This window comes from Ornithorhynchus anatinus, chromosome 2 (assembly GCF_004115215.2).
Source record: "Ornithorhynchus anatinus isolate Pmale09 chromosome 2, mOrnAna1.pri.v4, whole genome shotgun sequence".
Lineage (NCBI taxonomy): Eukaryota > Metazoa > Chordata > Mammalia > Monotremata > Ornithorhynchidae > Ornithorhynchus > Ornithorhynchus anatinus.
Window position 1 is genome coordinate 83,590,023 of NC_041729.1, and position 14,548 is coordinate 83,604,570.

At 45.1% G+C, this 14,548-nt stretch overlaps 1 protein-coding gene across 4 annotated transcripts in view; it reads left to right on the forward strand.

Moving 5' to 3' along the window:
- Positions 1-14,548, forward strand: part of HIVEP2 (HIVEP zinc finger 2) — a 228,362-nt gene that overhangs the window by 48,742 nt on the left and 165,072 nt on the right. Inside the window, exon 1 of one of the 4 annotated variants that reach the window (XM_029047979.2) lies at positions 1,603-1,756. The exons of the other annotated variants lie outside the window; for them this stretch is intronic. The gene's annotated coding sequence lies outside the window, so the exon portion shown is untranslated. Of the gene's footprint in view, positions 1-1,602; positions 1,757-14,548 lie in introns of those variants that run through there. 4 annotated transcript variants of the gene reach the window in all.

Consider the following 14,548-nt stretch of genomic DNA (forward strand, 5'->3'; position numbering starts at 1 on the left):
ACATTCCCTGCCCACAAGGAACATACATCACAATGGGGAAGGCAAGCATTAAAAAAAATTCAGAATAATCAAACTGTAAAATGTAATAGGCTATATACAGAAGTGCTGAAGATAGCTATAAATAAGTGCTGAAGAGAGCTGATGGATTTATATGATTGGGAATGCTGGGAATTTATTGGACCAGGCTTATTGGAAAAGGAGATAGAATTTCAGGGGAGATTTGAATATAGGAAATAGTTGTCTTTCAAATTTTAGGAGGGAGAGAGTTTCCTCTCAGGAAATCAGCCAAAGCAGGGGGACAGTTAGGTTAGCATGGGAGAAATGAAGAGAGGAAGTTGGAGTGGCAAGTGAATAGAGGAACTGACTAAGATGGGGACAGTTGGAGAGCCTTGATGCCGATTGGAGGTTTTGTGTGATGTGGAGGGACACGGTAAGCTAGTGTTGTGTGTTTTGAGGTGTGGAGAGATGTGTATGGACAGCTACTTCCAGAAGATGATCTGGTAAGCAATATGTAGTGTAAATTGAAGGGGGCAGAGCTTGTAGACCAGGGTACCACTGAGGAGACTGATGGAGCCATGGATTAGAGGCTTAAGCATCTGAGAGAGTTTGAGCTGGTGTATTAGAACAGAATATTGATTTGGTAACTATATTATAAACTTCTTTCTCCGATTGTGTAAATAAAAACAAACCCATGCAATTTTACTTGAGTGATTTTCCAAATCTCTCCTGGTACCTTTATTTTTTTACTTGTTTGATTCACTAAAATTATGAATATTTGCTTGCCCATCTTTATGTTACATACTTCTGAGGAGCAGTGTAGTATAGTGGAAAGAGCATGGGTTGCGAATCAGGCATCATGGGTTCTAATCCTGGCCCTACCACTTGTCAGCTTTGTGATTTTGGACAAGGCACTTCACTTCTCTATGCCTCAGTTACCTCATTTGTAAAATGGGGATTAAGACTGTGAGCCTCACATGGGACAACCTGTTTACCTTGTATCCTCCCCAGAGCTTAGTACATAGTAAGTGTTTAACAAATTCCATCACTTTTATACTTCTGCCTTGGTTTTTGTCTCTTTGTACGGTTTGCATTTGTGCTATTGCTAACATCTCTATCAAAGGAGGGAAGATTTTGGGGGCCTCTTTTGCTTTGGCCTCTGAAATTCCCTTCAGAGTGCTTTGTACATGATGAGCAACTTAGTAAATCCCATTGAAGGAATGAATGTATGAATGAATAGCATCTTAAAGTATACCAGTTCTGTCATAATGTGTATTTTCACTCCTAGGGAATTTTTGCCACTAGGGAATTAGGGAATGTTCTTCAACAACATAAGCCTGCTCAAATTCACCATGACCTTGGGATGGAAGAAACAGTTGTGTTGCCTGTATGAGTGTGCATAACAATGGGCACCCTAAAAATTACAGTGGAAGATTTACAGCAGCTCCTATGTAATAGAACTGAGCAAATCTAATTCAGCTGCTCTGTAACAATAGGGACTCAGATTGTGGGCCTTGTCTTGGTTTCAGTGAGTCCATAGACCCATGTAAATCATTATTCTGAGAGCTGATAGGATGAGCACACTTAGCCTGGATTTTTCATCACTGTAGATTCCATGAGAGCCCTGTATGGGCTGGACTTCCTCGACCCAAGCCGGCCCTGATTATGGTTCCATTCTGTCTGACCTGAGCCCAGATCCCTGGCCCAAATTCAGTGCAGTTGGGGATGTGTTTCCTGGGACCTCTGACACATCCTTCTGGTGAGTTCACTCATACATGGTGATTTCCCATTGGTCAGCCGGTTACCCATGCAGTCTCCCAGGGATCCACCCAACGACCATCCTTCCTGTCTCTCAGGCCTGCAATCTCGGTGTCATCCTTGACTCGTCTCTCTCGTTCACCCCACACATCCTATCCGTTACCAAGACCTGCCGGTTTCACCTCTACAGTATCGCCAAGATCCGCCCTTTCCTCTCCACCCAAATGGCTACCTTACTGCTACAGGCTCTCGTTATATCCCAGTTACACTACTGTGTCAGCCTTCTCTCTGACCTCCCTTCCTCCTCTCTCGCCCCTCTCCAGTCTATTCTTCACTCCGCTGCCCGGCTCATCTTCCTGCAGAAACGATCTGGGCATGTCACTCCCCTTCTTAAACACCTCCAGTGGTTGCCTATCAACCTCCGCTCCAAACAAAAACTCCTCACTCTAGGCTTCAAGGCTCTACATCACCTTGCCCCTTCCTACCTCTCCTCCCTTCTCTCTTTCTACCACCCACCCCGCAGGCTCCGCTCCTCTGCCGCCCACCTCCTCACTGTCCCTCGGTCTCGCCTATCCCGCCGTCGACCCCTGGGCCACGTCCTCCCGCGGTCCTGGAACGCCCTCCCTCCTCACCTCCGCCAAACTGATTCTCTTCCCCTCTTCAAAACCCTACTTAAAACTCACCTCCTCCAAGAGGCCTTCCCAGACTGAGCTCCTCTTCTCCCTCTACTCCCTCTGCCACCCCCCCTTTACCTCTCTGCAGCTAAACCCTCTTTTTCCCCTTTTCCCTCTGCTCCTCCACCTCTCCCTTCCCATCCCCTCGGCACTGTACTCGTCTGCTCAACTGTATATATTTCCATTACCCTATTTATTTTGTTAATGAATTGTACATCGCCTTGATTCTATTTAGTTGCCATTGTTTTTACAAGATGTTCTTCCCCTTGACTCTATTTATTGCCATTGTTCTTGTCTGTCCATCTCCCCCGATTAGACTGTAAGCCCATCAAACGGCAGGGACTGTCTCTATCTGTTGCCGACCTGTTCATCCCAAGCGCTTAGTACAGTGCTCTGCACATAGTAAGCGCTCAATAAATACTATTGAATGAATGAATGAACGTGCCTTGCTAGCACCCCAGCCTGCACCATGACCCTCTCCAGCTGACACTTTCCTTAGATGTAGGGGTTGGGGACAGCGGATTGGGGGAAGGACAGACTCTGATCCTAGGCCATTGGCCAGATTTTTTTAGGTGCTCAGAGGACTCAGGAACAGTGAGCCAGGGCCAGCTCATGCAAGCTTTTATCATATGAATTGTTACAATGGGAGTTTAAAACTTTATGACCCTGTGCCCTCCAGTGAAAGAGAAAGATTACTCTTTCATTCATTCAATAATATTTATTGAGTGCTTACTATTTGCAGAGCACTGTACTAAGCGCTTGGAATGTACAAATCGGTAACAGATACAGTCCCTGCCCATTGACAGGCTTACAGTCTAATTCGGGGAGACCGACAGACAAAAACAATAGCAATAATAGAATCGAGGGGATGAACATCTCATTAAAACAATAGCAATAAATAGAATCAAGGTGATGTACATCTCATTAACAACATAAATAGGGTAATAAAAATATATACAATTGAGTGGATGAGCACAGTGCTGAGGAGAGGGGAAGGCAGATGAGGAGGAGCAGAGGGAAAGGGGGGGAAAAGAGGGCTTAGCTGAGAGGAGGTGAAGGTGGGGGTAGAGGGGGAGCAGAGGGAAAAGGGGAAGCTCAGTCTGGTAAGGCCTCTTGGAGAAGGTGAGCTCTAAGTAGGGCTTTGAAGAGGGGAAGAGAGTTTGGCAGAGGTGAGGAGGGAGGGCATTCCAGGACAGTGGGAGGATGTGGCCCAGGGGTCGACGGCGGGATAGGTGAGACCGAGGGACGGTGAGGAGGTGGGTGGCAGAGGAGCGGAGCGTGTGGGGTGGGGAGTAGAAAGAGAGAAGGGAGGAGAGGTAGGAGGGGGCAAGGTGATGGAGAGCCTTGAAGCATAGAGTGAGTTGAGCTTAAAAATTAAGATCATGCCTGTAGAATGAGGTGTGATTTTTGAAAATCATTTTATTGTAGGAGATTCCAGTTGGGGCCTGAATCTCTGTGGGACAAACTTAATGCTGAATGGTGATTATGGTATTTGTTAAATGCTTACTATGTGTCAGGCACTGTTCTAAGCGCTGGGATAGATACAAGTTATTCAGATTGAACTCAGTCCCTATCCCACATGGGGCTCACAGTCTAAGTAGGAGGGAGAACAGACACTGAATCTCCATTTTACAGAGGAGGAAAGTAAGGCACTGAGAAGTGAAATAACTTGCCTAATGTCACATAGCAAGCACACAGTGGAGCTGGGATTAGAATGCATGGCAAAGTAACATTAATGGAGATTATGCTGACCTGAAAGGTGTAATATTTTTGGAATGACTTAATATAATTCTGATTTTGAGCCTTCCTGGGAAGCTAAGTCATCTGAACGTCCCCTGATTAATTGATAACGTTGCAGTTATTTTCACGTCTTTCCACCAGCCCTGATAGCCCCTCACCACTGTATCTGGAGTCTAAGCGGATTGATGGTGCAGTGCAGAGAACAGGTCAGAGAGGCTGGTAGCCCTAGGTGTGGTTCTTCAAAGTTCTCCGTCATCTCTCCCCATCTTATATACTGGCATCTTGTACCTGTTATTCCCAGTTTGCATCCTGAGCTCTAATCCTTGCTGTGTGACCTTGAACAAGTCACTTAACTTCTCTGTGCCTCAGTTAACTAATCTGTAAAATGGTTGAGGACTGCGATCCCCATGTTGGACATGGATTGTGTCTATCCTATTAATCTGGTATGTACCCAGGTATTTAGTAGAGTGCCTAGCACAAAGTAAATGCTTAACAAATATCATAAAGTAAAAAACAAAAACCCCCTCACTTTTCCCAAGCTTCCATTCTGACTTTATCTCACATAAGGTTGTCCCGCCTCTGTCCTTTTTCTTGTGCTAAAGTGAGAACCTAGCATGGCCTGGAACTTTCTCCCCAACAAGTCTTCCAGACTACAGTTCTCCCCATCTTCCAGAACCTTCCTAAAATCCCACTTCCTCTGGGAAGGCTTCTCCAAATAATTCACAACATCCCAATAGCTACCTTAACCCTCATATTCTATTTTATTCCTATTTTCAGCATTTTGTGTATGTATATTTATTTTTTCATTTATATATTCAATTATTCCACTACTTTAACCCAATATACTTGAACTACTTCCTGTTTATTCTGCTATGCACATAATTTGTAAATGCTTTTTGTCTCCATATCCTCTTTTTGACTGTGAGCTCCTTTTAGCAAACAGTATGTCTTCCTTCTGTTCTACTTTCCCAAGCACTTAGTGAAGGCCTTCACATTCAGCAGATGCTCAATAAATACTTCTGGGTGATGGATAGATGTCCATCAGGAAGACCCTTTGGCCCCTAAGGATCCAGGCAGGGAGAATCAACCTTTTGGAAAAATCCCATATATACATAACCTTAAACTATTGATCAATCAGTGGTATTTACGGAGTGATTATTGTGAGCTGGACATTGTACTAAGGGCACGGCAAAGAACAGTACATTAGAGTTAGAAGACATGATTCTTTTCTTTAAGCAGCTTACAGTCTAGTGGTGGGAGACAGATATTAAAATAAGCTACAGATAGAGGAAATGTGGGGAGGGGTTAGACTTTGAGTCCACTGTGGACAGGGATTGTCTCTATTTGTTGCTGAATTGTACTTCCCAAGCGCTTAGTACAGGCTCTGCACACAGTAAGTGCTCAGTAATTACGATTGAATGAATGAATGAATGTTCATAAGAACTGAGGGCTGGGTTGGGGGATGTACGAAGTACGTAAGAGACACAAACCCAAGTTCATAATAATAGTGCTGGTATTTGTTAAGCACTTACTATGTGCAGAGCACTGTTCTAAGCGCTGGGGTAGACACGGGAATGAGGTTGTCCCACATGGGGCTCACAGTCTTAATCCCCATTTTACAGATGAGGTAACTGAGGCCCAGAGAAGTTAAGTGACTTGCCCACAGTCACACAGCTGACAAGTGGCAGAGCTGGGATTCGAACTCATGACCTCTGACTCCAAAGCCCATGCTCTTTCCACTGAGCCACGCTGCTTCTCTGACAGATGAGGTAACTGAGCACAGAGAAGTTAAGTGACTTGCCCACAGTCACACAGCTGACAAGTGGCAGAGGTGATGTGGAAGGGAAGGCAGTAGTTGGGGAAATGAGGGATTAGTCAGAGAAGGCTTCTTGATGGAGATGGAAGTTTAGAAGGGATTTAAGCTAGAGAGAATAGTGGTCTGTCATATATGAAGGGAGAAGGAGTTCTAGGCCAGAGGAAGGACATGAGCAAGGGGATGTCAGTAAGACAGAGGATAGCAAGGTACAGTGAGCAGGTTGGCATTAGAAGACTTAAGTGTGCAGACTCAGTTGTAGCGGGAGATTAACAAGACTAGGAAGGAAGGGGATTGCTGATTGAGTGCCTTAAAGCCGGTGATTAGGGTTTCTGTTTGATGAAGAGATGGATGGATAATCATGAGAGGTTTTTGAGGATTGGGGAGATATGGACAGGGAAGCAGCGTGGCCTAGTAGATAGAGCATGGGCCTTTCTGTGAGAAGGACCTAATAATGTTGGTATTTGTTAAGTGCTTACTATGTGCCGAGCACTGTTCTAAGCGCTGGGGTAGATACAGGGTAATCAGGTTGTCCCATGTGAGGCTCACAGTTAATCCCCATTTTACAGATGAGGTAACTGAGGCACAGAGAAGTGAAGTGACTTGCCCACAGTCACACAGACGACAAGTGGCAGAGCTGGGATTAGGACCTATGTTCTGTGGAGAAGATACTAAAGATAGGAAAAAAACCAAGGAAAATGTGGAAGACACAGACCAGCAGCTAAATTCAGTCAGTCAGTCGTATTTATTGAGTGCTTACTGTTTACAGAGCACTGTACTAAGTGCTTGGAAAGTACAATTGGCCAATAAAGAGAGACAATTCTTGTCCATACCGGACTTACAGTCTAGAAGGAAACAAACCATAACAGTGATAATGGAAGAGACTTTAGCAGGATTACAGATAATGACAGAAGATCCAAAGTCACTATCAATCGGAAATGACTTGATGGCATTTGATAATACTAATAATAAAATGGGGATTAAGGTTGTGAGCCCAGTGTGGGACAGAGAATGTGTCCAACCCAATTGCCTTATATCTACCCCAGCGCTGGCACATAGTAACCACTTAGCAAATACCACAATTACTGTTATATAGACTGAATTTTTTAGAATAATGATCTGGGCAGAAATGTGAAGTATGTACTGGAGTAGGAAGAGACTGGGAATTGGGATGTCAGCGAGGAGGCTGATGCAGTTGTTGAGATGAAATATGGTAAGTTTGTGGGCCAGTATGGTAGCAGTTTGGTAGGAAGGGGGCATTCTAGAGATATTTTGAAGGAAGAATGGAATGCATTTGGTGGCAGACCCAATATGTGGGTTGAATGAGCAAGGTGAGATGAGGATAATGTTGAGTTCAGTGATTTGTGAGACAAGAAGGATGGTGGTGTTGTCTACAGTGATGGGGAAGTTGGCAGGAGGACAGGTTTTGGGCAGGAAGATGAGTTCTGTTTTGGACATGTTCTGTTCGGGGCATCAGTGGGATATCCAAGAATAGGTGTCCTGAAGGCAGGAGGAAATGTGGGACTGCAGAAAAAGAGAGAGGGCTGGAGAGGTAGATTTGGGAATCAATTGCATAAAGATAATAATAATTATGGTATTTGTTAAGCACTTACTCTGTGCCAGACACTGTACTAAATGCTGGAGTGGATGCAAGCAAAACAGGTCGAACGTGGTCCCTGTCCCATGCAGGTCTCACAGTTTCAATCCCCATTTTACAGATGAGGTAACTGAAGCCCAGAGAAGTGAAATGACATGCCCAAGGTCACAAAGCACACATGTGGCAGAGTCAGGATTAGAACCCGTAACCTTCTGACTCCCACGGCCATTCTCTATGCATTATGCCATTTGAAGCTATGGGAGTGAGTTTTCCAAGGAAGTTGGTGTAGATGGAGAATAAGGACTCAAAACTGAGCCCAGAGGGACTCCCACAGTTAGGGAATGGGAGGTAGAAGAGGAGCAAGGGAAAGAGACTCAGAATAAGTGGCCAGAGAGATAAGAGAAGAATCAGGAGAGTAACAAGTGAAACCTAGATTAGACAGTGTTTTGAGGAGAAGGGAGTGGGCCACAGTGCTGAAAGTGGCTGAGAGTCCTAAGGGAGCTAGGATGGAGTAGAAGCCTTTGGATTAGAGAAGCAGCATGGCGTAGTGGATAGAGCATAGGCCCGGGAGTCAGAAGGTCATGGGTTCTAATGCCAGCTCCGCCCTTGTCTGCTATTAGACAGTAGATTAGACAATAGATTAGACAGTAGATTAGACTGTGAGCCCATCATTGGGCAGGGATTGTCTCTGTTGCCGAATTGTACATTCCCAGCGCTTAGTACAGTGCTCTGCACATAGTAAGCGCTCAGTAAATACTATTGAATGAATGAATGAATGCTATGTGACCTTGAGCAAGTCATTTCACCTCTCTGGGCCTCTGTTACCTCATCTGTAAAATGGGGATTGAGACTCTGAGCCCCATGTGGGACAGGGACTATGTCCAACCCGATTTGCTTGTACCCACCCTAGCATTTAGTTCAGTGCCCGGCACATAGTAAGCACTTAACAAATGCCATTTGTCAAGAATGGGGTCATTGGTGACCTTAGAAGGCAGTTTCTGTGAGGTGAAGGCAGAAGCCAAATTCAGGGTATTGTGGAGAAAAACTGGAGAATAAGAGTGGAAGCAGCACACTCAATGAGTTGAGAGGAATGGTAAGGAAGTAATGGGTGATAACTGGAATGTGCCATGGGGGTCAAAGGAAGTTTTCTTTTTTTAGGATACAAGATAAGTGGACATATTTGAAAGCAGGGGCAAAAGAGCCATTATAGATTGGGTGGTTGAAGATAGTGGTCAGAGACAGAAAGAGAAAGAGGGTAAATGCTTTTTTTAGGGTTCAAAGGAATAGGGTCAGAGGCACAGGTGGTGGAGGTAGATTTTAAAGGAGGAGGGTGATCCCCTCTTGAGAAACTGATGGAAAGGATGAGAAAGTTGAAGATGGGGCAGGAGGAAGATGGTACTGAGAAATGCAGGAGAGAATTTGGGGAGATCACACCTAATGCTTTCAATTTTATTGATGAAATAGGAGGAAGTGAGGTTGCTAGGGGCAAGAGGTGGAAGAAGTTGGGGAAGAAAGAGTTTAAAGAGGGAGTTAGATCAGTCAATCATATTTATTGAGCAATTGGTGTCTATAGACCAGTCAGTCAGTCAGTCAATCAGTGGTATTTATGGAGTGCTTACTATGTGCAGAGCAATCTACTAAGCACTAGGTAAAGTAAAATATAAGAGTTGGTAGACATGTTCCCTGGCCACAGAGCTTACATTCTAAAGGGGGAGACAGACATTAAATTATTGCTATAATAATAACAATAATAACGGTATTTGTTAAATGCTTACTATGTGCCTAAGCACTGGGATAATACAAAGTAATCAGGTTGTCCCACGTGGAGCTCACAGTCTTAGTCCCCATTTTACAGATAAGGAAACTGAGGCCCAGAGAAGTTAAGTGACTTGCCCAAAATCACACAGCTGACAAGTGGCAGAGCCGGGATTTGAACACACGATCTCCGTCTCCCAAGCCAGCTGAGGGTAAGTTGAATAGAGGGTACAAGTCCAAGTGCAAGGGTGACACAGAAAAGAGAGGGAGTAGGGGAAATGAGGGCTTAGTTGGGGAAGACCTTTTGGAGGAGATGTGGTTTTAATAGAGCTTTGAAGGTGAGGGGAGTGATGGTCATTCATATATGAAAAGGGAGGGAGTTCTGGGCCAGAGACAGGATGTGGGCAAGAAGTTAGCAATGAGATAGATGAGATTGAAGTACAGTGAATAGGTGGGTATTAGAGGGCAAACTGAGTGCACTGAGTCATATTAAGAAATATGTCAGATAAGATAGGAGGGGGCAAAGTAAGGATAGACAAGGAGGTCAGCAAGCAGACTGATGCAGTAGGCAAGGTCGAATAGGATAAGTGCTTGGGTGAGTGTAATAGCAGTTTGGGTGGAGAGGAAATGATGGATTTTAGTGATGTGAAGGTAGAACTGTTAGGATTTGGTGACATACTGAATATTTGAATTGGATGAGAGGTAGATAATGCCAAGGTTATGGGTTTGTGAGACAGGGAGCTTGATGGTGACTTCTACAATGATGGGAAAGTCACAGGGAAGACAGGGTTCATTCATTCATTCAATAGTATTTATTGAGCGCTTACTATGTGCAGAGCACTGTACTAAGTGCTTGGAATGAACAAGTCGGCAACAGATAGAGACAAGCCCTGCCGTTTGACGGGCTTACAGTCTAATCGGGGGAGACGGACAGACAAGAACAATGGCAATAAATAGAGTCAAGGGGGAAGAACATCTCGTAAAAACAATGGCAACTAAATAGAATCAAGGCAATGTACAATTTATTAACAAAATAAATAGGGTAATGGAAATATATTCAGTTGAGCAGATGAGTACAGTGCTGAGGGGATGGGAAGGGAGAGGGGGAGGAGCAGAGGGAAAGGGGGAAAAGAGGGTTTAGCTGCGAGAGGTGAAGGGGGGTGGTAGAGGGAGTAGAGGGAGAAGAGGAGCTCAGTCTGGGAAGGCCTCTTGGAGGAGGTGAGTTTTAAGTAGGGTTTTGAAGAGGGGAAGAGAATCAGTTTGGCGGAGGTGAGGAGGGAGGGTGTTCCAGGACCGTGGGAGGACGTGGCCCAGGGGTCGACGGCGGGATGGGTGAGACCGAGGGACAGTGGGGAGGTGGGCAGCGGAGGAGCGGAGCGTGAGGGGTGGGCGGTAGAAAGAGAGAAGGGAGGAGAGGTAGGAGGGGGCAAGGTGATGAAGAGCCTTGAAGCCTAGAGTGAGGAGTTTTTGTTTGGAGCGGAGGTTGATAGGCAACCACTGGAGGTGTTTAAGAAGGGGAGTGACATGCCCAGATCATTTCTGCAGGAAGATGAGCCGGGCAGCGGAGTGAAGAATAGACTGGAGTGGGGCGAGAGAGGAGGAAGGCAGGTCAGAGAGAAGGCTGACACAGTAGTGTAACTGGGATATAACGAGAGCCTGTAGCAGTAAGGTAGCCATTTGGGTGGAGAGGAAAGGGCGGATCTTGGCGATACTGTAGAGGTGAAACCGGCAGGTCTTGGTAACGGATAGGATGTGTGGGGTGAACGAGAGAGACGAGTCAAGGATGACACCGAGATTGCGGGCCCGAGAGACGGGAAGGATGGTCGTGCCATCCACGGTGATAGAGAAGTCTGGGAGAGGACCGGGTTTGGGAGGGAAGATGAGGAGCTCAGTCTTGCTCATGTTGAGTTTTAGGTGGCGGGCCGACATCCAGGTGGAGACGTCCCGGAGGCGGGAGGAGATGCGAGCCTGAAGGGAGGGGGAGAGGACAGGGGCGGAGATGTAGATCTGCGTGTCATCTGTGTAGAGATGGTAGTCAAAGCCGTGAGAGCGAATGAGTTCACCGAGGGAGTGAGTGTAAATGGAGAACAGAAGAGGGCCAAGAACTGACCCTTGAGGAACTCCAACAGTTAAAGGATGGGAGGGGGAGGAGGCGCCAGCGAAGGAGACCGAGAATGACCGGCCAGAGAGGTAAGAGGAGAACCGGGAGAGGACGGAGTCCGTGAAGCCAAGGTGAGATAAGGTATGGAGGAGGAGGGGATGGTCGACCGTGTCAAAGGCAGCAGAGAGGTCAAGGAGGATCAGAATGGAGTAGGAGCCATTGGATTTGGCAAGAAGGAGGTCATGGCTTACCTTAGAGAGAGCAGTCTCGGTAGAGTGGAGGGGATGGAAGCCAGATTGGAGGGGGTCCAGAAGAGAATGGGAGTTAAGGAACTCCCCCAGGGTGTTGGGGAGATGATGAGGAGTTCCGTCTTGGATGTTTTTTAAAAAAAATTTCAAAGTTTTAAAAATTATTTTAAAAGTTGAAACATCTGGCATGGACATTGGGCATGGGAGTCCATAGAGGTGGAGAAGTATTGTTGCTGAACAGAGGAAAGGGCAGAATTTTCGCAGGTAAGGATGCGTTTGAGATGGATGAGAGCTCCCAACTCTGTTGTACTCTCCCAACCACTTAGTGCAGCACTCTGCACATAAGTGCTCAATAAATACTGTTGATGATGACGAATTTGGCCTGTTTGGATTTCCACCAACAGTGCTCCTCGGTATGAGGACAAGAGTGGAAAAATGTACCGTGGGGAGATGATGCAGGGCTGAGGGTTAGTGGTATGATGTCAATAGAGGGATAGAGGAACAAGCCAGTTCAGAGGAGAGGGCAGAGTTGAAGATGTGGATTTGTGTGTTGTGAGAATGTAGGCTGGATGTGGACACCAAATGGAGCATGATGGCTTAGGATAATTGGAGGGGGATGAGAGAATGAAGGTTTCTGTGGGGGAACAAGGTAGTTTTATGGGATAGAGATGTGTGGGAAAGAAGGCGGTTGAGGAGATTGTGGTCAGAGAAAGGAATTGCAGAGTTGGTGAAGATAGAGATTGTACATTGACTAGATATGATGAGATCAAGTGGGTGTCCAGATTGGTGCGTGGGTGAGGTGTGGTGGAGCAGGAAGTCAGTACACTTGAGGAGAGAGAGATAGTGGGATTGTTGGTAACATCCACTTGAATATTGAAGTCCTTGCAGAATCGGGACAGAGGAGAGAAGGAAAGTGAGGAAGGGATCAAAATGATTCTGAAAGTTAGAAGTGGGGCCTCGAGGGCCATAGATAACAGTGACCAATAATTGGAGTGGGTGGTAGAGATGGATGACATGGGCTTTGAAGAGAGGGAAAGAGAGGGATGGGGACGTGGGATGGTGCGGAAGCATTACTGTGGAGCAAGAAGCAAGCTGACTCCTCCCCCTTTTCCCAGTGAGTCTTGGAGAGCAGGAGAGGATGAGACCCCAGTGGAAGAGAGGGTTCAAGATACTTTCATCTGGGGAGAGCCCATTTCAATGATGGTGAGGAGGGGCAGTGACAGTGTTAGGAGCTGGTCGTGGATAATAATATCAAGGATAAACTAATGTTTTTCAGTGCTTCCATGTTGGATTGCAGCCATAAAGACACTGGTCATAATATCACTTTTCAATATATTAACCCAGTTGTATATCATACATAACCCAATGTTCAAATCAGTCTGAGAATTCAAGCACAGGGATATTTCCCTATTCTCTTCAGCATTTGGCTACAAGCCTTTAATTTTCTGATCCCTTGACTGTTACTCAAAACAGGTCCTACCTGAAATAGCAAATCCCTGTGGCTAATGTTAGGTAGCTAACGAGTCTGGTATTCTTAATGCTGTAAGGATGCAGTGAAATCTTTTCAGCCTGCTGTTAAGGTTTGTCCCGAGCAGGCACTGTGTAAAGGTCAATTCCCTATGCAGTAGCAATTGTTGGTGGTTGAAAGAGTTGTTTCTCATTCCATGTATTTTTTCAATTGTGGAATTGGGCCTCCTGGATTTTGTTTCCATTTGAACAGAACACCCTATTGGGTCCCTATTTGTGATGTGAATCCACATGTCAGAATTTTTCAGGCCACAAGGACTTTTATTTTCTGAATTACTTAGTCACTTCTCAAAGAAGAGAGCCAGTAAGCCAAATTGCTGTTTACCAGCAATTTACAGGTGAAAATGATTAATATGTTATAAAAGAATATGTTGATGAAATAATCAGAATGGTCTCTAAGAAAGGACTCTTTAAGTGGGTCACAGTAAATCTGTGAGCAAGAGGATAGTAAGCATTGGACCTGAATTTGTTGGTTTGCTCTTAAGGGAGGGGGCGGGCCTGGGGTAGGGAAGAAGGGAGTTGTATGTGTAGTTGGGTATGTCTGAATGGAACATGCCTTTTGGGGGGAAGAATATTCAGAGGAAAATTTTGTTTGTGTCTCAAATTTGTATTGGGTAAATCTCACACAAAGCATTCACCCAACTGCCCTGGTGATCGAGCCAGACAAGCAAAATCAACATGAGTACAGTTGTTAGCATCACTGGCCCCACCTACAAGACTATCCGAGAACCCTGAATTCTGACAAAATTTCAGACTTTTCCAACCCCTTGACTTTGTCCTGCTGATGTGTGTGGACTCAGGGAATTCTCCAGAGGTTACCACTTGGCTGGCTGGCAAAGGGCTAAAGAAAGAGAGTGTTAGGGCTACTTGAATTCTGGACTGCATCCAATAGTCTAGCAGAGCTGTGGGCCATCACAAAACAATCCCTATCAATACTGTAGGCATAGAAAGTTAGGGAGATAGTATAGGAAAATATGGCACAGTAATCTGAGTAATTTGGCTTTTAAATTGCTTCAGGAAACTGAGATTCATTCTATAAGGGCTATGAGAATTTAAAACACAGGCACAATTTTTTTAGCATTTTAGAGAGGGGAAAGTATAATTCTATTTTTGATTTCATTTGATTTGCTTCATCTTCACTGTAAAATTGTAAAGGGTTATTGGGATAGTTCTAGAAAAATTATATCTGATTTTCAGGCCTTTACAGACTAAGCAACTGCAGTTCTTTACAGTGCTAGAATCTTTACTTGGAATATTTCATATAAACTAATAAGTGAACTTATTTCATGCTTTTAAGGAAATCTTATTCATCTTCAATTCAGAAATCAGTTTTTACCA